General features: G+C 43.0%; 1 protein-coding gene across 1 annotated transcript in view; it reads left to right on the top strand.

Moving 5' to 3' along the window:
- The window catches only part of LOC139759936 (uncharacterized protein CG3556-like), a 185,587-nt gene that overhangs the window by 69,325 nt on the left and 89,057 nt on the right, over positions 1 to 27,205 (top strand). Inside the window, 1 exon segment of the mRNA XM_071682588.1 lies at positions 13,066 to 13,118. The gene's annotated coding sequence lies outside the window, so the exon portion shown is untranslated.

Below are 27,205 nucleotides of genomic sequence, written 5' to 3' on the forward strand. Positions count from 1 at the left end.
CAGGTAATAGTCATCCACTATTCTCGTAGATAACTATGCTTAACTATTTCTATCAAGTGTATATTTTTCGCAATTTATATTGCTTGATGAATGTGTATCTATTGAACAGCACTAATACAGGGCCTTTTTGTTCATCATGGTGAATAACACACACACACAGACGCAGGTGAATGATGGTAATGTAGAACAGTGTGTACGCACAATGGAGAACACCCTCTGTACACAGACCGCGATGAAGAACACCCAGTGTAGTTTACACCTAGTTGTAGTTTACACCGAGTAGTTTACACTTAGTACGAGTTTACACCTAGTTTGCGAAGGGGGAAATTGAAAAACATACGACCCACAACACATTGGTTCTTAATGGGATGATAATGGCCATACTGCTGAGGTGACCTTTAATGACCTGGATAATGGTAATTAAAGCTTCGGGGGTCATCGTATCATTTTGGAACTACACGACATATTCCAGCTTTTGATATAATTAGCCTCATTAAACCACGAGTTTATATGGCGATTTGTCTTCTCACGAAATGTGGGTTTACATTATGTTCCAAACAGACAGCTCCACACATCACTGTGGAGGGGGGGGGGGGAGGATACATTACTAGGGTGTAGGATACATCACCAGGGTGTAGGATACATTACTAGGGTGTATAATACATCACCAGGTGTATAATACATCACCGGGATGTATATCACATGACCAGTGTGTATAATATATCACTCGGGTGTAGAGTGCATCACTAGGGTGTAGAATACATCACTATGGTGTACAATACATCACTAGGGTGTAGAATACATCACTATGATGTAGAATACATCACTAGGGTGTAGGATACACCACAGAACGTAAAGACAGAGAGGCACCACACAGGTAGGAGTGTGGGGTGGTGGAGGGACAACACCTCCTCCTCCTTCTTCTCCCTCCCACCTCCCACCTCAAGCTTGTGGTCTTGTGGACTCCCCCGTGTGACGTGAGTGGAGTCGCCTCGCCTCTATGTCTCGAGAGGACGGGCGGCGAGGTGTGGACCCGACCCCACCTCCAGGATGGTGATGGTGGGGGTGTGTCCTCGTCTTTATCTCCTGCAGAAGGTGGCGCCTCCTGCCCTACGCCTCCTCCAGATGCTGCTGCTGTGGTGTGTGTGTGTGTGTGTGTGTGTGTGTGTGTGTGTACACGTTTGCGTGCGTGCGTGTGTGTGTGTGTGTGTGTGTGTGTGTGTGTGTGTATACACGTTTGCGTGTGTGCGTGTGTGTGTGTGTGTGTGTGTATGTGTGTGTGTATACACGTTTGCGTGTGTGTGTGTGAGAGAGAGAGAGAGAGAGAGAGAGAGAGAGAGAGAGAGAGAGAGAGAGAGAGAGACTCAGAGAAGACGAATTTTATCCAAAACTATCGTTCAGTACACCATGAACAACGCTACATTTAAAACAGTTTACAATATATCACATCATGCGTGATGGACGGTAAGAGGAGAAGTTACTAACAAGAGACAAATTATTCAAACACTCCCTCCCTCCTTCCCTCCCTCCTTCCCTCCCTCCCTCTACTCCATCCGGGTCATAAACGTGCGAAGGAGAAAATTACTTGAAGACAAATGACTAACGCCACTTGCGTGCCCACCCGCTCTTAGCGCCATCTGTTGTCTTCTCAGGGCGATACCGCGATGCTCATCTGTTTCCTGATGTTTCCCTCCGCTCGTTTCCCCCCCAAGGCGGGAGCTACTGGGGCTCGTTCAGGTCCACGTAGTTATGAACCCCCCCCCCCCCCCGAACTCGTAGTTAACACACAGGTGATGCTAAGACACATATGTACTTTCTAAATCGTCTTGTAGCAACCACTAAGACACATATGTACTTTCTATATCGTCTCGTAGCAACCATCGTGTCTACGATGTAAGGTTATAGAGTGTGTGTGTGTGAGGGGGGGGGAAGAAAAATGGGGAAAAGGAAGAGAATTCGATAGCCTCGCTCTATATCGATAACGGTCAGTCCTCGTGTGTCTGGTCTTTAGGCAAAAAACTATGGGAAACAGCAGCCAGTCACGAACTGTAGGTCCAAACACACACACCCCTCCTCATCCCGAAATCTTCTCTTCGTCTTTTGATATGATTGAAAAAAAAAACCACTGAAATCACATAACAAATAGAATTAATTGTAACCCAGAATAAAAATCTATTTATTACGTACACTTACACCGACTGCAATGGACCCTAATTGCCGTGTATGGGATGCTAATCAAATTAGCTTTGTGTCAAGGCCAAAGCCAACACGACACGATCGAACGCTGTGAATTTTTTTTTAAGCCAGTATATACGATGGAAATAACTGTAAGGTTGTTTCCAGCGTGTGAATTACGTACTGTTGTAGCTCTTACGTACATAACCATGGGACCAACTGGTGGAAAAAATATGGGAGACCTGTGAATCAGTGTGACTTTATGAATGAGATGTAAGTAAATCATTTACATGATAATGTTAAATCATTTACTTGCTGGTAGTTTGTCCCATAGTGGATCAGAGGATGTCTCTTAATGACGTGGGGTTAATTGGCTGTTAAGCTTAATGGGTTAATTACTTCCGTTCTTGATGATGTCGTCAGCTTGGGAATGGTGTTTACAGAGACAAGATGATGACGACTGAGTCTTACGCCCTTTTCACATTTCTCTCCCTTAGTTCTCCCTTAATCTACCTTATCTCTCCCTTAATCTCTCTTACCTCTCCCTTAATCTCTCTTATACTCCCTTGATCTCCCTTAATCTCCGTTATCTCTCACTTAATCTCCCTTAATCTCCGTTATCTCTCCCCTAATCTCTCTTACCTCTTCCTTAATCTCTCTTATATCTCCCTTGATCTCCCTTAATCTCTCTTATATCTCCCTTAATCTCTCTTAATCCCCGTTATCTCTCCCTTAATCTTTCTTATCTCTCCCTTAATATCTACCTTACCTCTCTCTCTCTCTCTCTCTCTCTCTCTCTCTCTCTCTCTCTCTCTCTCTCTCTCGAACACACACACACACACACACACACACACACACACACACACACACGCACGCACGCACTTACTTACTTGCCCACAACTCTTCTAGAACACTTCGAGTTCGAGGAAGTCTGTCTTTACGAGTTAAAGTTCACCCTTGAACCATTGTCATGCTGCACCTTGCGTGGCCTGCATCACCCCCCACCCCTGCAGAGTTACGGTGAGTTACAAGAAATAAGGTGGGTGGTGGGGGAGGAGGTGGTGAGCGCAAGCCACATGGGTAATGTGTCCCGGCATATGTGAATACAAACAGGTATGCGAAAGGTAGAGAAAGAGAGAGAGAGAGAGAGAGAGAGAGAGAGAGAGAGAGAGAGAGAGAGAGAGAGAGAGAGAGAGAGAAGAGAGAGAGAGACTCTTACCCACCTCCCTTTCAGGGATGCATCAGCAGAATGCATTTAACGTGCTCATTAAGCTCATTTGCATACAAGAATATCTCATTTGCATTTGGGGGGCGGGGGAATCTTTCATCATGATATTATTCCATTAAGACATAATCTTATAGTCGAAAAATCCAGGCATACGGGTAAGCCAAGAATACATTATGTATCAGGAATTCACACATGTTTACATTCACACGTGTATACATTCACACGTGTATACATTCACACGTGTATACATTTTCATTTTCATACATAAGGCATTTACATTGGATCATGCATTTCATTCATGACTGGAAAGAAGTTCTATTTCTTGTTCCCTGAGACCAGTAGAACAGCCTTAACATATCCCTATTGTAGATGTTATGGAAGAACATTATGTTCTCTGAGAAGTATAGCAGAACTGTGGCATATCCCATTTTTTGTAGACTTAAATGGAATTCTGATTACCTTTCTCGATCGTCGTCTTTAAGAATTACCTTATACGACAGAGCTCCAGATGAAACAGGGTAATTACATTTTTGATTTTGCTTAGAGAAATTAATAACAATTTGTTTGTTATCAAGTACCGAAGTAGGTATACTTAATTACTTAAGTCGATTACATTAGGAATTACTTTTTACTGAATGCATTTTGGCTCAGTATTCTTTCTCCTTTTTTTGAATATATAAGGAAAATAAGAAGTGCATCTGGGCAACCCCCAAGTCCTGGCACCGGGCGACTGCGGTACGACACTTTGAGACACCAGTGGCGGGCCATGGCGGTATGCTCACGGGGCGCGTAACTCCGGCCATTGCTGCCAGACGGATGAATATTTCATGGCCGCAATACCCACGAGAGAGAGAGAGAGAGAGAGAGAGAGAGAGAGAGAGAGAGAGAGAGAGAGAGAGAGAGAGAGAGAGACCCTCTCCTCTCCCAACCCTCACACATACAAGACGTGTGACGTCTTCGTTGGAGGTTGGATTTCTTGGAAAGTGCCATGGGAAGTGATGGACGAATGGCGCATGACGTGTGTGTGTGTGTGTGTGTGTGTGTGTGTGTGTGTGTGTGTGGGTGTGTGTGTAGGGCAAAGCTGAATCCAAGAGTCCTCAGATCTCTCTCTCTCTCTCTCTCTCTCTCTCTATCTCTTCCTGTGTCCCTCTCTCTTGAATAGGATTCAAAACACACACACACACACACACACACACACACACACAACAATAAGCTCACCCAGATCCATTAGCTACATAGGGAGGGTGGGGGAGGGAGGGGATGGTGGGTGGGGGGGGATAGAGGGAGGGGGAGGTGTTGTTATGCCCCCCCCGGTCATGCAGGTCGTCATAATGGAGTAGAGAAATTCAACAAAAATGGTTTGCGTCGCGAACGCCGCTCTTTGAGGAGGCCATGCACGGGGGCTCTGACAGGGGGTGGTTGTGGCAGGGAGAGAGAGAGAGAGAGAGAGAGAGAGAGAGAGAGAGAGAGAGAGAGAGAGAGAGAGAGAGAGAGAGAGAGGAGGAAATGAAATGTATACAACTTGAACGTTTCTGATATGGAAACAGTTTTTGTGATAATTGAGTAAATTGGTTATTCTTTTGTTTTTTTTTTTGTTTTTACCCTTCAGCAAACTGGTATAATTGCGTGTGTCAGGGAACCGACCAAAGATACAAAAGCCATCATATATATATATATATATATATATATATATATATAGATAGATAGATAGATAGATAGATAGATAGATAGATAGATAGATAGATAGATAGATAGATAGATAGATAGATAGATTGATAGATAGATGGATCGATAGATAGATATATTGTATATCTGCTGAACACATCAGTAATCAAATCTGTTGATATAAGGTGTTGAGGAAGACGTTTATCATAACAAAATATTCCACTTTTTGCATCTCATTAACTTTGAGAACTTTACATAGGTGAACATGCCTGGGAAATGTCCATGTTAAGACAAGCATCATTGAGAAAGACATTTCCTGATCATCCCCGTGTCCGTATGCACGACTTCGTCCACTAACGTGTCCGAATGGGTACACGAGGGATGGCACTGAATTGTATGCTGTCCACGGAGGCAAAGATAAACATAACAGATAAAGATGATAAAAGAAGATGTAGATTATAGAAGACTCCCCTACCTTGGGGTTGAGGCAAGGGCAAGAGACACTTAGATAAACGAGGGAAAAGACGTTTGATAAAGAGACGAATAACACATAACTAAAATAAGAGTAGAATGAAGAAAACGGAACAGAGACCTAATTGTTCAGAACAGAGTAATTTCACGGCAATTAGAGAGAAAGAGTTCAGTGTTCTAATTAGATCTGAAAAGGCTATAATTATCACCTAACACCCGAAACACTGCTATTACCCAGATCTATAATTGCTATGGGCTTCTCCTATAATTCACAGCTCGCTTAGGAGAAAAAGAAATGGCGTTGGTGAGAGAAATTATAATTTGTGAAGTGTCTTTTGCGCTACGTTGGTGTAGAATAGCGAGGGAGGAGGTGGGGGAGTTTAAGTGGTAAATAATGTACTGTGGTGAGAAATGGTATTCCAAGTGGTAAAACGTGTACTCAAGGGGTAATTCATGTACCCAGTGGGTAGATTATATACCCCAAGTGGTAAAACACGTACTCAAGGGGTAATTCATGTACCCAGTGGGTAGATTATATACCGCAAGTGGTAAAACACGTACTCAAGGGGTAATTCATTTACTCAGTGGGTAGATTATATACCCCAAGTGGTAATTGATGTATTTAGAATGGTGATTGATGTACTAATGTGGTAATTGATGTACACAGAAGATGGTTGATGTAATGGTAACTCCGTGTGTGCTCAAGTGGTACTGGATGTGCTCCAGTGGGAAATGATGTACTCAACTTGTAGTTGAAGTACTTAGGTGGTATATGTGTAGCACTCAAGTGGTCTGTGAAGTGGTAACTCAAGCGCTCAAGTGGTAACTGAAGCACTCAAATAGTAAATGAAGTAGTATACTCAGACCGCCAGTAATTTCCTTAAATTAAGATAATTACATGAGTGATTATTACATTAGTATTAAAACTGAATTTCCTTAAGTTAAGATAATTACATTAGTGATCATTACATTAGTATTAAAACTGAATTACTCCCCCGTATATATATATATATATAAAACTCACAAAAAAAACTGGAAAGTTTTATTTATCTTTATTCATAAAGAAAAAACCAGTACATTTGATGGTCACCAGTACATCCATCTATCTATCTATCTATCTATCTATCACGCATTAAGCTCCCATCCTCACCAGTAAATCACACTGAAAATCACTTCACGTTTGACTGCAGTTAAATAAAGGAATTTTCCCCCGTGCATTGTTATCGCTGATAAATTGTAAACATTGCATCCGATATCTGGCTGGCTGGCTCCGGCTTCGGCTTCGGCGCGGAACACTCGCCCTGTAATGAACGACATGTGACTGGTTCTGGAAAAGATATTTACCTCAAGACACGAGTACTATTTGCTGTTTGTAAATGTACCTATTTTTCCCCCCTCCATAATCTAGAACGAATCTAGTAATGAAACAGTTGTTAGTGTTAAGTAATTAGCGTGATGGCAAGTCATATATATGTCTCTAGATGTTTAAACGAGATGCGACCTCCAGATACACACACACACACACACACACACACACACACACACACAGTGCTTGCAGTGTCTCCCAAGCTCGTCTCTCGGTACATGATGCAGTGATAAACATCAGGCAATGGCCGGAGGCTGGTCAACGGAACAAGTGAAACTGCACCGCAGTGTGAGACAGCGAGACACACCCACTCCCGGAGATATAAGATGGGATTTAGCAGCGACTCTCAGATGTTGAAAGGAATGGTGGTTTAAAGACGCAGCCAATTAATCTATCCATCTATCTGTTTTTCCGTAATGTTATCTATCTATATATCATTCTGTCTGTCTGTCAGTCATTCTATCTATTTATCTGTCATTTCATCTATCTATCTATCTATCATGTTTACGTTTCTGTCATTCTATCACTCTATTTAAATATCTATCTATCTTTCTGTTTGTCTATCCGTCTATCTATCCATTTACCTCTCTATGTACCTGTCCATCTCTCTATCTTTCTGTTTGTCTATCTGCTCTATCTCTCTATTCATCTATCTGTCTATCCATCTATCTATCCCACCCGGTGTATCTATCTATTGATCAGAGCGAGTGTGCCGTTTGCCAGGCTCGTACCGGTCCAGCCAGCATTCCTGGCTCGGCTCCAAGGACTCCTCTCCTTCCATCCTGCTGACATCCTTCCATATGACGTAGTCACCCCTCCCCCCCACACACACACACTCCCTCCTCCCTCTCCATCCCTCCTCTCCTTCCCTCTCTCTGCTCTTCATTCATCTTCTCTTTCTCCTTCTCTTCCTTCACGTGCATATCACTGAGGCGTTTCATTCCTATAGAGCATCTTGGTTGATAGTTCTTTCATCTGGTCTCCTCTCTTTCTTCTTCTTCTTTCTCTTCTTTTTTCTTTCCTCCCTCCCTCTCTCTCTCCCTCCCTCCCTCTCTCCCTCCTCCCGTCGTGTTCTACTGTGTGTGTGTGTGTGTGTGTGTGTGTGTGTGTGTCCTCCCTCAGTTGTCCCCCACTCCCCTCGTCGTCCTGTTGTTGTCGTGTGTGTGTGTGTGACACATCTCGACGACCCTCCTCAGCGACCCGACCTAACGACCCGAGACCGTCGCCCCAGGCGCTCTAGCGACGACAGGCTCTGTACCCAACGACCTCTGACGACCTCTAACGACCCGCCTTAGAAGCGCCCATCTCCCTCCCCCACCTCACCCCCCGTTCAGCGCCCCCTCCAGTACCTTGAAATTCAGATCAACAATGATCTTTGAGAATGTCTGGAATTCTGGAAGGAAGCCTTCCAGAATTCCATGATTGTATTCCATGCCTTATCCCATCCCCTGACGCCCCCACATCGAACCATCTCAAACTCTCTCTCTCTCTGGTTCGGATCAGCATTTTTTCCAAACTTCTTTATCATCTATACACACGTCCAGACTCCCTACTCTTTCCCTACATCCACCTCTTCCTAACTTCCTTTTGTCTTAGAGAGAGACGCTCTGGAAACCCCTTTTCCCGTGGATTTAAATGCTTCTTAACTCCTCTTTTATCCTCATACAGACACTTCTAAATTTTCATTCTCATATATACACACTTTCGAACTCCTTTTTCCATACGGACATACACTCTCGAGCTCCTTTTGTTTTGCATACACACTCCTGAATTCCCTTAAAATGCCTTACATCCTGTTGTTTTCAATCATTAACTCATCATTTTCCACATGAGAGGCCATTATCATCATCATCATCACTCAACCACGCTAAAGTGAGTACCTCATCTACGCAAGTCTTGCCTCACAACTTGTAAAGAGACATTTGAACCACCTCATCCTCAACCTTCATCCCATCATCCACCCCCCGTCATCCACTCATCCTTCCTACCGTTCGTCCAAACGCTTACCTTAATCTCACTGTTGCATAAGCCCATCGCTAGTCCCTGCAGCTGATCTCTTTTCCCCCGAACCTCTACGTAACACATTCTAAGTTCTCCTGGTCCAGGCCACACCACTAAGAGACATTTCCAGGTCATGCCAAGTATCGAATGCTACTCCTAGGACTTGCTCATTCTATTCAAGGCCATTTCCAGGTCATAGTTATTCTATGGAAGTGCCATTTCCAGGCCTTGCCAGCTCTATCGAAGTGCCCTTTCCAAGACTTGCCGACTTTATTATGGAAGGCCTTTTCCAGACCTTGCCAAGTCTATCGAAGTATCATTTCCAGGTCCTGCTAGTTTTGCAGGGGGCCATTTCCAGGTCCTGCTAGTTTTGCAGGGGGCCATTTCCAGGTCCCACCCAGCTCTATCAAAAGCCATTTCCATGGCCATGAATGCTCACCGTCTCACCTTTTATGTTGCCACACGATGATCCTCTTTTGAGAGTTTTGAATCCTTAAATGCTCGCTCGCTCGCTCGCTGCTACACTGTCTGCCTAAAGTCGTACACGCAAGTTGTTTTCTTCCCAGATTGTTTTGTTATTGTTTCTAAAAGAAAAGATGGTACGCATTTCCTCGACACAAAGGTTATTTCAGATCCGTCATTTCAAGTCTTCATTCCAGGTGGTTACAGTACGCCCCTCTCTTCCAGGCCGCTCGTTCCACGTCCCCATTGGACATCCCCATTCCAGACCCCCATTCTAATTCCTCATTGTAAGTCGTTCCCCGTTTCAGACACTCACTCTTGGCCCACAGCCTAGGACCTCATTCTTAAGTTCTCCTTCCAGGCCATCATGGCAAACCCTCACATCACCTCCGCCATTCCAGACCTTCACGCTAGGTTGCCATTCATTCCAGGCTCTTGACTCTAGGTTCTTACAATGGACCTTCATTCCAGGCCATTCCATTTGCACAGTACAGACACACCCCATCATTCCAGGCTCCTTCGTCCCAAACTCTCATTCCAGGATGCCCATCACTTTTATGAGACCCTTCCAGAAGCTCTCGTCCATATGTGTTTTCCTTCTCTGTTCCAGCCAACACAGACTCTTTCACCCTATCCCTTCCATCATCATCATCACCACCATCACCATCACCATCACCATCACCATCACCATCTTTTCCTACCTACCTTCCCTCTGACCCATCCCACCGTCTTCAGACACTGCCATCCAGTTACAGACACGTCGGCGCCTTTCTGTTTCCAGTCCCAGCTCATGGAAGCATCGCTTGCATCTCTGGCAGCAGATATCACAAGTCAGCCATGGTCCCCATATCCCATATATCCTGTTCTCTCCCCCCCAACCCTTCACTAGCCGTCACAACCCTGCTTTATCACGTCACAACCCTGCTTTATCACGTCACAACCCTGCTTTATCACGTCACAACCCTGCTTTATCACGTCACAACCCTGCTTTATCACGTCACAACCCTGCTTTATCACGTCACAACCCTGCTTTATCACGTCACAACCCTGCTTTATCACGTCACAACCCTGCTTTATCACGTCACAACCCTGCTTTATCACGTCACAACCCTGCTTTATCACGTCACAACCCTGCTTTATCACGTCACAACCCTGCTTTATCACGTCACAACCCTGCTTTATCACGTCACAACCCTGCTTTATCACGTCACAACCCTGCTTTATCACGTCACAACCCTGCTTTATCACGTCACAACCCTGCTTTATCACGTCCCTTTACCAACGCCCATTTTCTAGTGCTTTAAATCACCTGACATGTTGGTTGTCTCCTCACCTTTTCGGACATTTGGAATAGGCCACTGGAAGCTAAGAATATTCATATGGAATATCCCACGAACGATGAGGCTATCAGGAGGGAATAAACCCCATTGAATCTTTGCGAATATCATCACTGAACGTCATTTGCAGGGCTGACAGTCATAGTTCGGGGCAAGGGACCATCGGGAAGCAGTGTTTGGTAAAGCTAATAACACTAGAAAAAACACGTCTTTGAAAAAGAAAACGAAAGAACATGTAGAACAGTGTGTCCTGAGGAAAATTTAAACAGCGACGAGCCGTGCTGAAGAACATGCCAGCTTATCTAAACAAATTATTATCGGTGTATGTATAAGTGATAACTGATAACAGCGGAGGGGAAAAGTGGCCAAGTTATCAAGGAGAAAGATAACGTATCTCGTACGAAGAAGTCTATTTATATATCGCCCAAAGGAAATCAATTTTGATTACGACTCTGTTGAGGGTAATGAACATGCAAATCAGGTTCTCTGATGTAGAAATATATATATTTTGCATATCATGGTCTTGATTCGTAGGGAAATTGAACGCTTTAAGGTATTCCTAAAGATAACTTTAAAGGATTTGTGGAAGATAACTTTTAAGTCGATATTCACGTTCAAGTTAGCTTCTGTTGGTTGAGTTAGGTTGAAGATGAAAGGCGTGTAATGATACATTAAATGAGCTTTCTTCATTTCTTGTTCTTTGCCGAATCTTGGAGAACAGTGCGTTCAACCAGAGCTTACAGGGGCCTGTTCTGAAAGAACATGTTGACACAACCTTACGTTTCAGAGGGAATTGTTGGTCTCAAGGACAATAAGGTTGGTAGAATAACATATACCCGGATGATTTCCAGCCTTGTGTCCTTCATTCCATAACGTGGGGTTAGGACAGAGGTTACATGGACAGAGAGACAGATAGACAGACAGGTAGACAGACACAGACAGACACACGGGTTATGGGTGCCCATGAAAATCTCTTTCGCTCTTACCATGCAAATTTAGAGTCTGATTTCGCCTCTTAAAATCCACTCCAGTGAATGACACTCTTCCCCCTACGAATCTTGATTCTCTCCCACAGGAAAGAAAAGAAAATGTATCCACTTTCCTCCAAAATCCCGACTCCCTCCCACTGAAAAAAGAAGATAGACTTAAAAAAAAAGAACCCCTCTCTCTCTCTCTCTCTCTCTCTCTCTCTCTCTCTCTCTCTCTCTCTCTCTCTCTCTCTCTCTCTCTCTCTCTCTATCTATCTACTCTATCTATCTATCTATCACACACACACACACACACACACACACACACACACACACACACGTACACATGATTATTCCCAATAGTACATGAGAGGCGCTAATGAACGAAGCAATGAAACAAGAAAAATAGTGGTGAACATGGAATCAGTATATGCGACGAACAGTTGAGGTAATCAGAGTAGATACAGACGGTAGGAGTAGATAGATAGGATACGTCACGGATGATGACGAGAGAGAGAGAGAGAGAGAGAGAGAGAGAGAGAGAGAGAGAGAGAGAGAGAGAGAGAGAGAGACGCAACACAACACTGCTGCAAAACATTACGAACACAATGAGCAATACAACGTACAGTGGAGGTGGGCCAATGCAATACACACACACACTTAAGTCAATGTTGCCCAATAGGTTCCCTGTCGTATTGCTAGTTACATTGCTTGTAATCAGTGTAACAGTGTGTGATTAACGTAACAATAAGTAATTAAGGTAACAGTAAGTAATTAAGGTAACAATAAGTTTAAGTGTATCAATTTGATTATACTTAAGTATCGTATTTCTCCAGCTCTGAAATTGTTGTTAAGTCTAAGTTAACTTTAGGTTCTTTATGATGTAGTATATTTTATTTATCTAAAAACATGTTACTCTAATCTTTTGTGATAATTCGATGTAGGTCAGTATTATGGTATTTTCATATACGTAAATCTAACACGTTAGTTTTGTAATGGTCGACGCTTCGAATTTTCTAAAGTTTCGAATTCGTTTCGAACGTGGTTCACCTTTTTTAGCCAAGCGAATCCTTTGGACTTGATTCAGACTGGAGCCGTTTGGGATTCGAACTCCTCTCGTTTTTGGCTCGTCGCCGCTCAATGACCACTTAGATTCGACTCAGACCCAAGTCATGTCGGATGTAACTCGTTCTGGACGAGGTTCATTAGTCAAAGTGCCAGGCCTCGAATCAGTCTCGAATTCCAGGGAATGAACTGTGGCTATGTGAACCAACCCTGAGTTATCTTATGACGCGAAAGAGGGGGGAGGGGCCTTAAATGACCCTAGCACCTTAAATATACCTAAAATCCCTTAAATAATCACTGATATATGTTTTTCTCTTTTTTTTTTAGGTTGGTGAAGTTGGCTTCTAACTTGGCTTCCAGTGATACACGAACACACGGAGGTGAGTTAGAGATTGCAGTAAGTAGACGAAACTGGACTGATTTTGTTATGGGAGAACGTAGTAAGAGAAGTTCTCTTCTCCTGAACTTAGGTGTTTTGTTATGAGGGAACATAGTAAGGGATGTTCTTCTCTGGCCTCCCTGAACTTGGGTCAGTGAACACGATGGTACGACCCTTGAGCACGATGGCACGACCCTTGAGCACGATGGCACGACCCTTGAGCACGATGGCACGACCCTTGAGCACGATGGTACGACCCTTGAGCACGATGGCACGACCCTTGAGTACGATGTACGACCCTTGAGCACGATGGTTGTATACCATCGTAATCAAGAGTCGTAAACCATCGTACGCAAGGGTCGTATACCGTCGTGCTCAAGGGTCGTAAACCGTCGTGCTCAAGGGTTGTATACCATCGTGCTCAAGGGTCGTAAACCGTCGTACGCAAGGGTCGTATACCGTCGTGCTCAACGTGTCGTAAACCATCATGCTTTAAGGTGTCGTAACCATTATACTCCACCGATTAATCTGTGGACCTCAACACCTGATTGGCAACCCCAAGTTAATCGAAAAATGATCTATATTGTAATCCCAATTATGATCGGATTTATGCCCTCGTAATTTGTAGAGCTTTGGAGCTCATAGAGGGAGCTTCAGGTGGCTTACTGAAACTCTTTCGTGTAGTTCAGGGGAAATCGACCGTCGATTTCAAACAAGTGGTTGTTGACCTTCGACAGGAAAGTGGTTTATCTGTATCTATGCGTAAATACCTTTTTTTTTTAATAATCATTTAATTATACTTTACTGGAAGGGAGTTATACAATTCGTGGAGACCCATACCTTTGCACTTCTCTATACATCTCTATCCCTGACTTCTTTTGCATAAAGTAATAAGGCTTCGCGTATATCTTAATTTTCATAAGTTACCCCTTCATTAACCTCAAGACGCCCCTCGTTTTCTCTAATGCCTGCGTCCCGCCAAAATTCTAAATATATGTAAATTTCTTGTTTATAAGTCTCATATTTTCTTCCGTAATATGAAGGCGTTACCCTAAGAATCATCATATTTTATTGCATTTAATCTGTCAACGTAAAAGCTCATAGATCAAATAATTATATTACAGAATCCTTCTACTAAACCGAATATAAATAACATCAATTACAATATTAACATATTTTTTTCGTGTATTTGGATTGTAAATGCTACGCTGTAAAACACGTTACATATTTCATTGTAAATAGTACAATTCCCTGAAATAGCGAATCCTATGAATGAGTTTAAATGACGGAGTTCGTCAACAAATTTAAATGTATCAGGAGCCGCTTGAATGGGATTAAATGGCCGAGTTTATGAATGAGATTAAATGACCGAGTTTATGAATGAGATGAGATAGCCACGTTCAGTTCTCTTCTTCCTTAAATGGTCGAATGTGAACGAGATAAAGAGAGTTATACGTAAATTGTTAATATATATGTATATTAGTGGAAATGAGTTTAGAAATTGATTAAAAGTGTGAAGGGGAAACGAAACTAAAATGAGATGAAGTGATTCAATTGAATGAATGGATGTAAATGAACCATGATTCTTGAATGAATTTAAATAACTTGAGCTCGTGAACGAGTTATATATATATATATATATATATATATATATATATATATATATATATATTTTTTTTTTTTTTTTTTTTTTTTTATACTTTGTCGCTGTCTCCCGCGTTTGCGAGGTAGCGCAAGGAAACAGACGAAAGAAATGGCCCAACCCCCCCCCCCCCCCTATACACATGTACATACACACGTCCACACACGCAAATATACATACCTACACAGCTTTCCATGGTTTACCCCAGACGCTTCACATGCCTTGCTTCAATCCACTGACAGCACGTCAACCCCTGTATACCACATGACTCCAATTCACTCTATTTCTTGCCCTCCTTTCACCCTCCTGCATGTTCAGGCCCCGATCACACAAAATCTTTTTCACTCCATCTTTCCACCTCCAATTTGGTCTCCCTCTTCTCCTCGTTCCCTCCACCTCCGACACATATATCCTCTTGGTCAATCTCTCCTCACTCATTCTCTCCATGTGCCCAAACCATTTCAAAACACCCTCTTCTGCTCTCTCAACCACGCTCTTTTTATTTCCACACATCTCTCTTACCCTTACGTTACTTACTCGATCAAACCACCTCACACCACACATTGTCCTCAAACATCTCATTTCCAGCACATCCATCCTCCTGCGCACATCTCTATCCATAGCCCACGCCTCGCAACCATACAACATTGTTGGAACCACTATTCCCTCAAACATACCCATTTTTGCTTTCCGAGATAATGTTCTCGACTTCCACACATTTTTCAAGGCTCCCAAAATTTTCGCCCCCTCCCCCACCCTATGATCCACTTCCGCTTCCAAGGTTCCATCCGCTGACAGATCCACTCCCAGATATCTAAAACACTTCACTTCCTCCAGTTTTTCTCCATTCAAACTCACCTCCCAATTGACTTGACCCTCACCCCTACTGTACCTAATAACCTTGCTCTTATTCACATTTACTCTCAACTTTCTTCTTCCACACACTTTACCAAACTCAGTCACCAGCTTCTGCAGTTTCTCACATGAATCAGCCACCAGCGCTGTATCATCAGCGAACAACAACTGACTCACTTCCCAAGCTCTCTCATCCCCAACAGACTTCATACTTGCCCCTCTTTCCAGGACTCTTGCATTTACCTCCCTTACAACCCCATCCATAAACAAATTAAACAACCATGGAGACATCACACACCCCTGCCGCAAACCTACATTCACTGAGAACCAATCACTTTCCTCTCTTCCTACACGTACACATATATATATATATATATATATATATATATATATATATATATATATATATATATATATATATATATATATATATATATATATAATCCCCTTTGTACCATTATTATGTATCAAATAGTATACATAATTAGTGTATTTAGTGTGCGTGTGTATATATATATATATATTCTGAGAAGTGATCTTGTTGTCAGTTGTATTACAAGTGGTTTTGATTAATTTGACGACTTTGATAACCCATAGCAGTTTATAAGCCTAAAGCCAGGCTATACACTAGCTGGAAGTGTCAGGTATGTGAGTTACGTGTATGTGAGATACATATACGTCCATAAAGCTGTTTCCTGTAGTGTTTTAGCGTTAACATCCGACCTTTATAACTGCACCCCACCCTCATCTCTACAACCAACGCTAACAACCACAGATACTCCTCAGAACCACAGCTCATTTTCATAACCACTCACCCCTCATGATCATGTCCTACCCTCATAACCAAAGCCTATTCTCATAACTCTCCCTCATAAACTCATACCCATTCTCTTAACCCCCTATCTCATTATTCTAACCGCAGGTCCTCTTCATGACGAAACACTCACCCTCATAGCCACATTGTCTCCAAACCACACACACACACACCTGCCTCATAACCACCACTTCATAACTCCCTCATAACCACACATACCCACCTTTCAATACCTCTCATCTCACTTTCATTACCACATCCCCATCTTCACTATACTTCACTATACTTCGCTGCACTATACCTACCCTCATAACCGTATCTCATAACCCCATTTCGCTCCCAGGCTCTCACTAATCATTATAGCGCCAACAGACAGGTACTCTGGGAATAAGATCTTAGGCATTCCAATTCAATTAAATCGTCAACATGGCAGAATTTAATTTCAGATCCTTTACAGCTGGCCAGAATAGAATACAAAGTTGTTCACAGAATAATACTTCTGTTTTCCTCCAGAGAGAGTGTGTGTAAACCACTGCTGAATTTGAATAGAATATGTATGACCAATTAAGTTTCCATGACCGTACGTACACAATATATATATATATATATATATATATATATATATATATATATATATATATATATATATATATATATATATATATATATGATAACTCATCAGATAATTCATCCAGACTCGCTTCTCCATGAGCCCAGAAACGAACCAGCGGAGATAAACCCCACTGAAGAATCCATGGCCTCTACCCACACTGGACCTGACCAGACTAGACCAGTGCCAGGCTAGACTGGACCTGACTGACCCATCGAGACAAACTGGAGGGATCCTTCCTCCTCTTCCTCCTCCTCACCACCACCAGTTCAGGAGCTTCCTCCTCCTTCTCCGTCTCAAATCTCCTCCCCTGATACCCGTTTCGAACCCCCCAGTTGCTCTTCGTATTTTGTGCGGATCCCTTCGTCTTGCCCCCCCCCCCCCCTCAAGTCTGGTCTGAATACCTGTGTGTCTGCGGCAGAGAAGTGGCTGACCACTGTGGTCGACGTGGAAGCATCATATCTCGAGCGACAACGCCTTCGTCTCTCGAAGTCTCGCCTCGGCCCACGAACCTTGCGGAAGCACAGCTCCCAGCCTCCTCTCGTTGGACGGAAGAGGCAAGCGTTCGGTGCGTGTGAATGATATTCCTGGAATATGAGGCAGGTAGATGGTTTAAAGGCAATGTATATGTATTTCCAACTTGGATGATACATTATTTGAAGAAGACCTCAAGAAATCAAGAGTAGCACCGTAGATTAATGATTATAAATAAAGAATGAAGAGAAATGAATAAGGGCCTTGAAATTACAGTATCGTGTTTTGTTCTGATTGGTTGGGATAAAATGGGGTTCCTGAGGTAACAGTCCTCTTCATTTACCTATTGACCTTACCCTCACGAAACACTAAATCAGTCATGGACGAGAGGGAACATTCCACTTTCTGTTTCCGCGCCTCAACATGGCCGTCCAGCGATGGCATACAAGTTGCATTTGCATCAGCCGACTTCTCCTCTCCGATGAGATGGAGGGCCTTGATCCACACACACACACACACACACACACACACACACACACACACACACACGCGCGCGCGCGCGCGCGTCACTCTACCCTCAGTGTTACCCAAACACAAAACCCTCACACTTCTTTCTCTACCTCAGCGGGTGGGGAGACCTGGCCAGTACATTCCACACTCTCACTCTACATGGAAATGCTACAGTACTCCGCCGGGTCAAAATATGTCGGCTACATTTCTCTTTTTTCCCCTCCTCCCTCACCCAGGACACAGCTCAGCCAACAGAGGCCAGAGCATTGCAGCAGTTGAGCCACAAAGGCCAGAGAATTGCAGAAAATTTCGCCAGGTTGCGAAAACGTTCAAGGGGTTGGGTTGGGAGAAAGAGAGAGAGAGAAAAAAAGAAAATTCCTCCTGAATTCAGTGCTTTGGTCTCTCTCTCTCTCTCTCTCTCTCTCTCTCTCTCTCTCTCTCTCTCTCTCTCTCTCTCTCTCTCTCTCTCTCTCTCTCTCTCTCTCTCTCTCTCTCTCTCTCTCTCTCTCTCTCTCTCTCTTCTCTCTCTCTCTCTCTCGGGTTAGATGACAAAAAAGAAAAGAAATATCTTCGAGGTTTGAGTGCAGTTTTCACGTGAGGTTGATGGTAACTTCCGAGGTTGGTGTTATATTTTTCATTCAGGGGTTGATGCGGTCGTCAAGGTTGATGCTGATTTGTGTGTGGGGTTGGATCTTGAATGTTGGGGTTTAGCCTTGACTCGCTGAGGTGGTATTTATACCTTGGGGGTTGGTCAATGTGCCCTTAAACAGGTCCAGCCAGGATGATGGGGTTGGTTGGTTTGTGTGAGGTTGATTGAAACTCACAGGATTAGTCCAGTTATATTAGTTTAGATAGGTTTGATTATGATGTATGGGGTTGCCACTAGTGAGGTTAGGCTATACGTAGAAAGGTTAGGTCTAAGTGGTCTTCATTCAAGGAGAGATCAGTCAAAATGAGGTTGGCCTTCATAGAGTTAGCCCAGTGGGGTTTGATCCTTATGATATCAATTCAGGTACGATAGGCCCACGTCAGGATACCTCACATGAGCCTAGGCTTGGTAAAGTTGGCCCAAGTTAGAATAGTGGCCATGGTGATAGTTTCAGTTCGGTTAACCCAAGTTAGAATTGTCGACATGGGGCCAGCTCAGGTGGGGTTATCTCAAATCCCTAAACCTTCCCTCCATTCACAGTCTCCCATTTGGGTCATTTCCCCATTTCTCTCCTCCCTTTCCTCTCTAGACCCATATATCCTCGTTCTGTCAGTTTCGTTCGCTTGTCCATTCTCATATTCGCGAACCCTAGCTATTGCAACACACCCTGGTCGCCTCTCTCCATCACACTGCGTTTTAAATTCCTTCCTTTTATCCTCCATCGCTCAACGACAGTGTCATTTCTCACTCGACCATCCCTCCTTCTCTCCTTCCCTCAGCACCACCGATCGTCATCCGGTATTCCATTCTCAACAACGTCCTCTCTCCCTCTTTCTTTCCTTGGCATCGAGGGCCAAAATCTCGCATCCATAAAACACTGTCGGAGGCAGAGGAGGAGGAGGAGGGACTTCCCTCCACCACCACCCATCACTGCTCTCACCGACCACCTCTCCCTCCCTCTTCCACCCACTGCATAATGCACTCAGGACCCTCAACCTTCCTTCTCCCAAGCTGTAAATTTCTTCCGAGCTTGTGGCCCCCCGTCCGTCGCCGTGTTCATTCTCACTTACCGAAGGCACTCCACTTTCTCCCGGTCAACCGTTCACTTTAACTCGCCACCTGTGTCGTCGTCCGTCCTCGTCTCCCTTGCAGCACAGAAGTGAACTACTTTTGTTCGTATTTACTCTCACCTTTCTTCTCTCAGACAGTCTCTCAAAGTTTGTCGCCAGCTTTGGTATTTCTCTCCCGAGTGCGCTACCAGAGCTTTGTCATCTGCAAACAGCAACAGGTTCGCCTCCCATGGCGTACCATCCCCCGCTCACCACAGACATGTTCTTGCTCCGAGACTCTTCCATTCAGCATAAACAGATCAAACAACCATGGTGCTATCACGCATTCTTGATGCAGACCCACCTTCACCGAGAACCACTCACCTTCCTTCTTTCCGACTCGCACAAAATGCCGTGACGTCCTGGTAAAATCTCCAGAGTGCATTTAGTAACTTTCCACTTACCCCATACATCCGTACCACCTTCCACAAGGTATTTTTTTCAATCCTGTCAAATGCTTTCTCCAGTTCCATCAATACCACATACATATAACACTTTCTCCAAGTATTTCTCACACACGTTTTTGAAAGCACACACACACACACACACACACACACACACACACACACGCACATATAAAGAGGCAACATACGTGAACACATAAGCTAATACGTAAATAGATAAGTAAGAAGACAGATAGATATATAGAATGACAGATACATAGATGGTTAATCATCCATTATCACCTAAGAGTGATAGACTCACGTATAGATAGATGGAAGGATAGATTTTTGAACAGTTACGTAACATGATGATAGAAGATTGAGATAGAGCTAATGTGTTCCCTTCTTCTGGTCAAGCCAATGTTGGTTTAGCAAGTGGTAGACATAAGTGTCTGGCCCAACCACACCAGAGAAATGAGTCTTGCTCGATTAAATCATCCAGTAACAATCTGAAGGTTAATGGGGTTGAATGGTAAGGGTCATTATGACAAAGCTTTTAATAGGTCATCCGATCGGGGATTGGCCGAATCTAATTAGTGGTTCGGGTTAGTAATTAAGTTGAGGACATACTAACCTCAGAGTGGAACCCTGTTTTAGGTTTATTAGACAAACGAACAAACAATGTAACATGGTAAATTCTTCATTAGTTTTATATATATATATATGTATATATGTGTGTGTGTGTGTGTGTGTGTGTGTGTGTGTGTATTACCCCAGGCCCAACACTTGACATAGATGTAGCTCACACGTCTCGTTCTTCATAACCCCTTTCTTTTTTTTTTTAAGTTTTCGTGCGGTGAGCGCTACGCGCTAGCCCTCAAGAACTCGTAGGCGTTCTCTCTCTCTCTCTCTCTCTCTCTCTCTCTCTCTCTCTCTCTCTCTCTCTCTCTCTCTCTCTCTCGACAGTACGACCCTGGAGCACGGCGGTACGACCCTGGAGCACGACGGTACGACCCTTTGGGCATGGTGACCCGTGGACTCATGACCTTAACCCTTAAAATAAGGTCCTGAAAATATCGTCCCACTTCGACTTTTAAATATCCTTGAACATTTTTACATTTTTTACCCTAAAAGAAAAATAAGTCAAATTCCACGAAAATTACTCTCTTGTATGAAACCTGAAGTTGTTGACGGAGGAGGAGACAGACAGACGAAAGGACAGACACATAAAAATGACAGAGAAACAGAGACGTAAAGAGACAGGCTTGACAGAAGCACCCGAACCACACACACATCTGTTTACCTTCCTCGAATTTTTGGTCGTGTTTGTCAATTCGTATGTAAATATTCTTTTACCCATAACCTACGAAACCACATTTATCCTATTAACTTTTTTTTCATTTATTCATTTACGGTGGAGGAGCCTTTTAAAGCTTAAGAGACTTTTACAATAAAGATGATTTACGATATTAAAATTCAGAGAAGACGATCATTTGAGAGGTGACTGCGCTGTGAGGGAGTTAACACTGAGCCAGTATGAAAAGCTAGGAAGGTCAAAAGACTTTCTCTTATAATCACTTTCTTTCTTTTTGAGGGCCAAGTAAACTCAATATATATCATGATCCGATTTACCAACTATGTTTGTTTCCATAGTACAGTTATTATTTCACATTTATATTTCAATCAGTTCTTTCTTTACGTGCTTGTGCTAATTGAGTTTTGCTTTTCATCACTTTTCATACATTGAACTCTATTGCGAGCAATAACATTTTTTCCCCCCCGATGCTTAGAACAAAATGGTTATAACAGGATTACTCTGTGTATGTTGCATAACACTTTTCATTTACATTCGTGATTAACGCTCATATTTAGTAAATTGGCGAGCATTAAACGTATGTCCTTTGGCTTGAAATCTGTCGTTGAACATCCATTTCATGCAATACGCCATTGGCAGAAATAGCGTTTAGTGAAAAGAATTTAAAAATCAAGAATCAGCTTAGCTTACCTAACTTAAAGTAGGTTAAGTTAAGGAAATTAAGACCAGCGAATGGAAAAAGAAAATGTTGAACGCTTTCTTCATGTTGTGCTGGTGCTGGTGACGAAGAGTTTACAAAAAAACGCGCGAGAGAGGTCATCAGAGGTCGTCCACAGTTAAATGAAGAGACGAAATGAGCTGGGTCTTTTCCGTTCGTCCAGATGTAATTACGAGAATTTCATTAGATGTCATAGGGAGGGGAAAGTAAACAAGCTAATTTAAGGTCATTAAAACGCTTTGTTTAAAGGTCATCAGGGGTCATTTAATACCACGTTAAGAACAGTCATTAAGACCATTAAGACGATCGTAACATGGTCATTTACGAGTTGTGAAGAAAAACGGTGCCTGAAGTGAATCCACATACACCATTTTCTATGCCTAAGGAAAAATTCCAGTGTAAACTGGTGGAGATCATAGCTGTCAGTGACAACTGGTACAGGGTATTTAGCATAGGAAAGCAGCTGTAGGAGGGTCATATCTGTTAGGGGTCAGATGTTAGGAATTATAGTTCGTGGTGTAATGGAGTAATGGAACGGATACACGAACCTAACGATTCATTCATTAAGGCGGACATGTTTGTTGTTTGAAATGTAGATCCCTTCCATTTTGTATGAATCATTATCTTACCGGAATGAAATATTTTCATTTGCATATCAAAAAAATTACATTTTGGACTGCAGTCACATTGCGCGTAATGCATATTCATTTCTTGCATTCTATCATTTGCAATTGCATTGGTAACTTTTTTTTACATCTCTAAACCCTATTAGTTTTTTCCCCCAAATGTTAGTTACGAAGAAAATTAGAATTAAAGGATCCGTTTATCATTCCTGAAAAAATAAGATAACAGAATGTGAAGCGAATTATTACACAGTGGAATTATCCTTTAGTTTTACAGGATTATCTTAGAGAATGAAGATAATTGAAAGGATAATTCATACGATCGAGAGAGAAAAAGAAAGTAGTTCAGAATTCAAAGGATAATTCATACGATCGAGAGAGAAAAAGAAAGTAGTTCAGAATTCAAAGGATAATTCATACGATCGAGAGAGAGAAAAAGAAAGTAGTTCAGACTTTTATATTTACCTGATATAATAATACATTTGCTTATCTAATTATATATAAATCTAAATGAGTCATCAAGGACCAGTTGACCTTTAACGAGGTTGAGAATCCCCTAAATGATTCTTGATAAGGTCATAAAACGTTCCAAAGACGCCTTTTTAAGGGAGAGTCAGTACCCAAAAGACCTTTAAGGAATTCAACCATACCCAAGTGACCTTTATTGGACATAGTGGATTACCCTACAGTGGTGAACAAGGCCATTTGACCTTTTACCTATTTGGAAACAGTGAGGAAGGTAATGAGTCTGCCTATGGTGACCTTATTCGCTCTCAGGATGACCTTAATCTCACACAGGAAATCGCTAAATAAATAAAAAAAAAACTGCGAAAGGCTACGGAACTTTTTTCTCTTAACTTTTCATTGAGTTTGTTGATCCTTTTTTTTTTTTCTCTGTTCTTGTCTCCGTTGCCTACCTTACTGCTGAGGGTCGTGGTGAGAACATCTGTTATATTCTAGATTTCATTATCATTTTTTATTTTTTTGCCTTTTTTTATTTTTTTTTTTTGTATCTTTTGTTGGTGAGATTTTGTTATATTTTTTTTCTTGTGTGTTCGTTGTTTGTTTTTGTTTACTCGCCCATACGCTGGTGAAGAGTCTTATCTTATCTGACAGTCGTATTATCACCCTCCCACCCTTTTTTCACTGTTGCTACTACACATTCAATCAGTCGTACGTTATAAACCAGATGGTAGACGCATACGATAGGACGCAGGCTAGGCGGTGGCTCGGCTAGGATGGTCGTGGTGGTGGTGAGAGGCTGGCAGTGATGATGCCTGAGGGACCTGGGTTGAGGTGCACCAGGGAGGAGGAAGGAGGAGGAAGGGCGGCGCCCTCCCCGCTGCTGCTGCTGCTCGCCTCTCGTAGGAAAAGAATGTCAGGTATCGATTGTGTGGGCGACGGGCAGTGAGGTAAGTGTTGCTTGGGTGGGTAGGGAGGTGGTAGATACAAGGTTTTTAACTGCTTGCCTTAACCACTTACCTAAAGCACACACACACACACACACGCACACACACGTGCCCTAGCCGTTCATCAAGGGCTCCTTGCGGATGACGCTTCAGTTGGTTCCTGTCCTCCTGACGAAGGCTTGGGTGTGGCCCAGCCTCCCTCTCCGCCCGACGACCAGACCTCCTGCAGGAGGAACCCATAGGGTCGTATACGTCCTCCTGAAATGTCGCACAGCCTTCACTCGTCCCTCTCCCTAGTTCTGTTGTTCCCTCCTGTGTGTGCGTCTGTCTGTTAGCGTCTCTGTTACCCTCTGTTCCGTGTGTGTGTGTGTGTGTGTGTATGCTTCACCACCGTACACCCGCTACACTCAATATCTAACCCCGATTCACTTACACCCATGTACGATAACTGGAAGTGATCATCACCATTAGGTGTTACATGCCTACTGCACCCACAACAACAAAGAGAAATGTTTTCGATAAAGTGGCACATAAAAGAGAGACTGTTAGGTGAACATTGACCCCATACAGGAAACAGATTACTGCACTTGGTCGTGGATTGAATTCTAGACGAGAGGAGGTGGAGTGGTATTAAACGAGCCAACAGTCAATTGCCGTACTGGGACTTAACAAGGTTTGGTGGGTTATTAGGGGTTATAGGCCTATCTACTGTGCCAGGGGTCATTAAGGAGGTCATAGCCAGGTTGTAATAACCACTCAGGGTAAAAAATGATTAATACGCTTTTCAGGTGTTAATGATAATTATATGGCCACGTACACTCTCCCTGTGTAGATGGCTCGTGTGTAACGAGTGGTGTATGACAAGGTTCATTCCTTGGACCTCTTTTCTCTGTGTCATCTATAACAATGACGTGGAGACAAGACTCACGAACAGATATCTCTAGATTTACCATTAATATGTAATTAAGGTAATTAAGCGTAAATGAAGATGGAGGGATTAAATTGTTCAATTCAAACCAGTTGCTGTGATGGTCATAAACATAACATGTGGACTTCAATGCAGACAGATTCAAAGTGATACACATGGTGACCGAAGTGCCAAGCATAGATGTGTTTTCTGTTGATATTTTCCCCTCAGAATTTCTATGTCACTATATTCTCTCTCTTGCTTTACTGGCCTGCCTCCATCCAGGTATGTATACCAGGGATTACTGACCTCCAGCGGATAACCTGGTCATAGACCATCAGGTCTTGTGTTATCTGTCCTTCCCATGTACTGTCCTCCAGCAGATGACCTCGTCATAGACCATCAGGTCTTGTGTTATCTGTCCTTCCCATGTACTTCCACTACACTACCCAGTACATCTCCCACCTAAAGACACACACACACACACACACACACACACACACACACACACACACACACACACACACACACACACACACACACACACACACACACACACACCTCACCCCTCCACCCCTCACTTAAGACGTCTGTTCCAGCTCTCAGACGCAGAGTGCTGGAACAACACGCTCCACAGCAGCCAACATAATAAGGCTTTTAAGACTGCCAGACATTGGTGTATATGGCTTCAGGTTGGATATATTTCCACTGTCGCCCACTCTTGGTAGAGTGGGGGGTTTGGGGGGGTTGGGGGGGGGAGTGAGAACAGGATTTTCTATGCTGGATGAGAGAGAGAGTGGTAGAGCGGTGGGGGAGGAGGGAGGGATATTGAGAATGTTGTGTGGAAGGGGAGAGAGGAGTGAGAGAAAGAGTGGGAAAAGGGGAAGAGAGAGAGAGAGAGAGAGAGAGAGAGAGAGAGAGAGAGAGAGAGAGAGAGAGAGAGAGAGAGAGAGAGAGAGAGAGAGAGAGGATATAATGAATGATAGAGAAATACAGATAAAGGAACATAATGCAAAATTCATGGGGGGGGGTGTGATTGAAAGACAAAGAAAAACAAAGAAGGTTTGTATAAGGAAGACAGGAACAAAGACAAACACAAACAAGAACACTCTTGGTATTACCACACCTCTCCCTTGCCCTATCATTTCCAACTCGATCAACCCTCCCTACACCACATATTGTCCCTAATGAATTTCGCTTCCAACACATTTATTCTCTAACGTATATTCTCATCTCTAGGCAATGCCTAGCATCCATAAAACACTGTTGGAACTACTGTATCTTCAAACATGCCCATCTACATTCTCCCAGTTAGTGGCCTTTCTTTCAACATATTCCTCAGAGCTCCCAGGACCTTCGCCCCCTTACCCACCCTATGGTTCACTTCAGTTGCCATGGTTCCATTCGCTGCCATGTCCACTCCCAGGTATTTAAAACACTTCAGCTCCCCAGATTCTTTCTCCATGTATGTGTGTGTGTGTGTGTGTGTGTGTGTGTGTGTGTGTGTGTGTGTGTGTGTGTGTGTGCGTGTGTGTGAAAATGCTGTCCTTTCTCGTCTAATGTCATTAGCTATTTAATGTTAAGATTTCATTTCTCAGTGATCTGCCTTCGTGATTTTACACCTATGACTCGTGAGATTAATACGACGTGACCCACACCCAACTAAGCCTTTAGTCTATTCGTCTGTAAAGGTTAAAGAAAGATTTCTTTATACAGGGGTTATCAGCCAATCGACCCACTGAAAATGGGTAGGATCCTCTCTTTTTCTCCATGTCTTGCATGTCAATTTAGAGTGAAAGTGGCTTAGGTCGTTATTTTTAGTTTTTTTTTTTCTTTCCTTGGCTTTGTTTTGCGTTCATCGCTAACGTGATTGACATATATATTGACGATTATCACGATGGGTCAGCGAACGATACGAGTGGCCCAGAAAATCAGAATTTCATGAGATGTAGAATAAAGGTAACTATGGAGGAACCTTTTCTTTAAAGAGTAAGTTTCAAATGCTTTCATTTCCAAGAGTGTTTGCGTGATTGTATATATATATATATATATATATATATATATATATAT

This window comes from Panulirus ornatus, chromosome 34 (assembly GCF_036320965.1).
Source record: "Panulirus ornatus isolate Po-2019 chromosome 34, ASM3632096v1, whole genome shotgun sequence".
Lineage (NCBI taxonomy): Eukaryota > Metazoa > Arthropoda > Malacostraca > Decapoda > Palinuridae > Panulirus > Panulirus ornatus.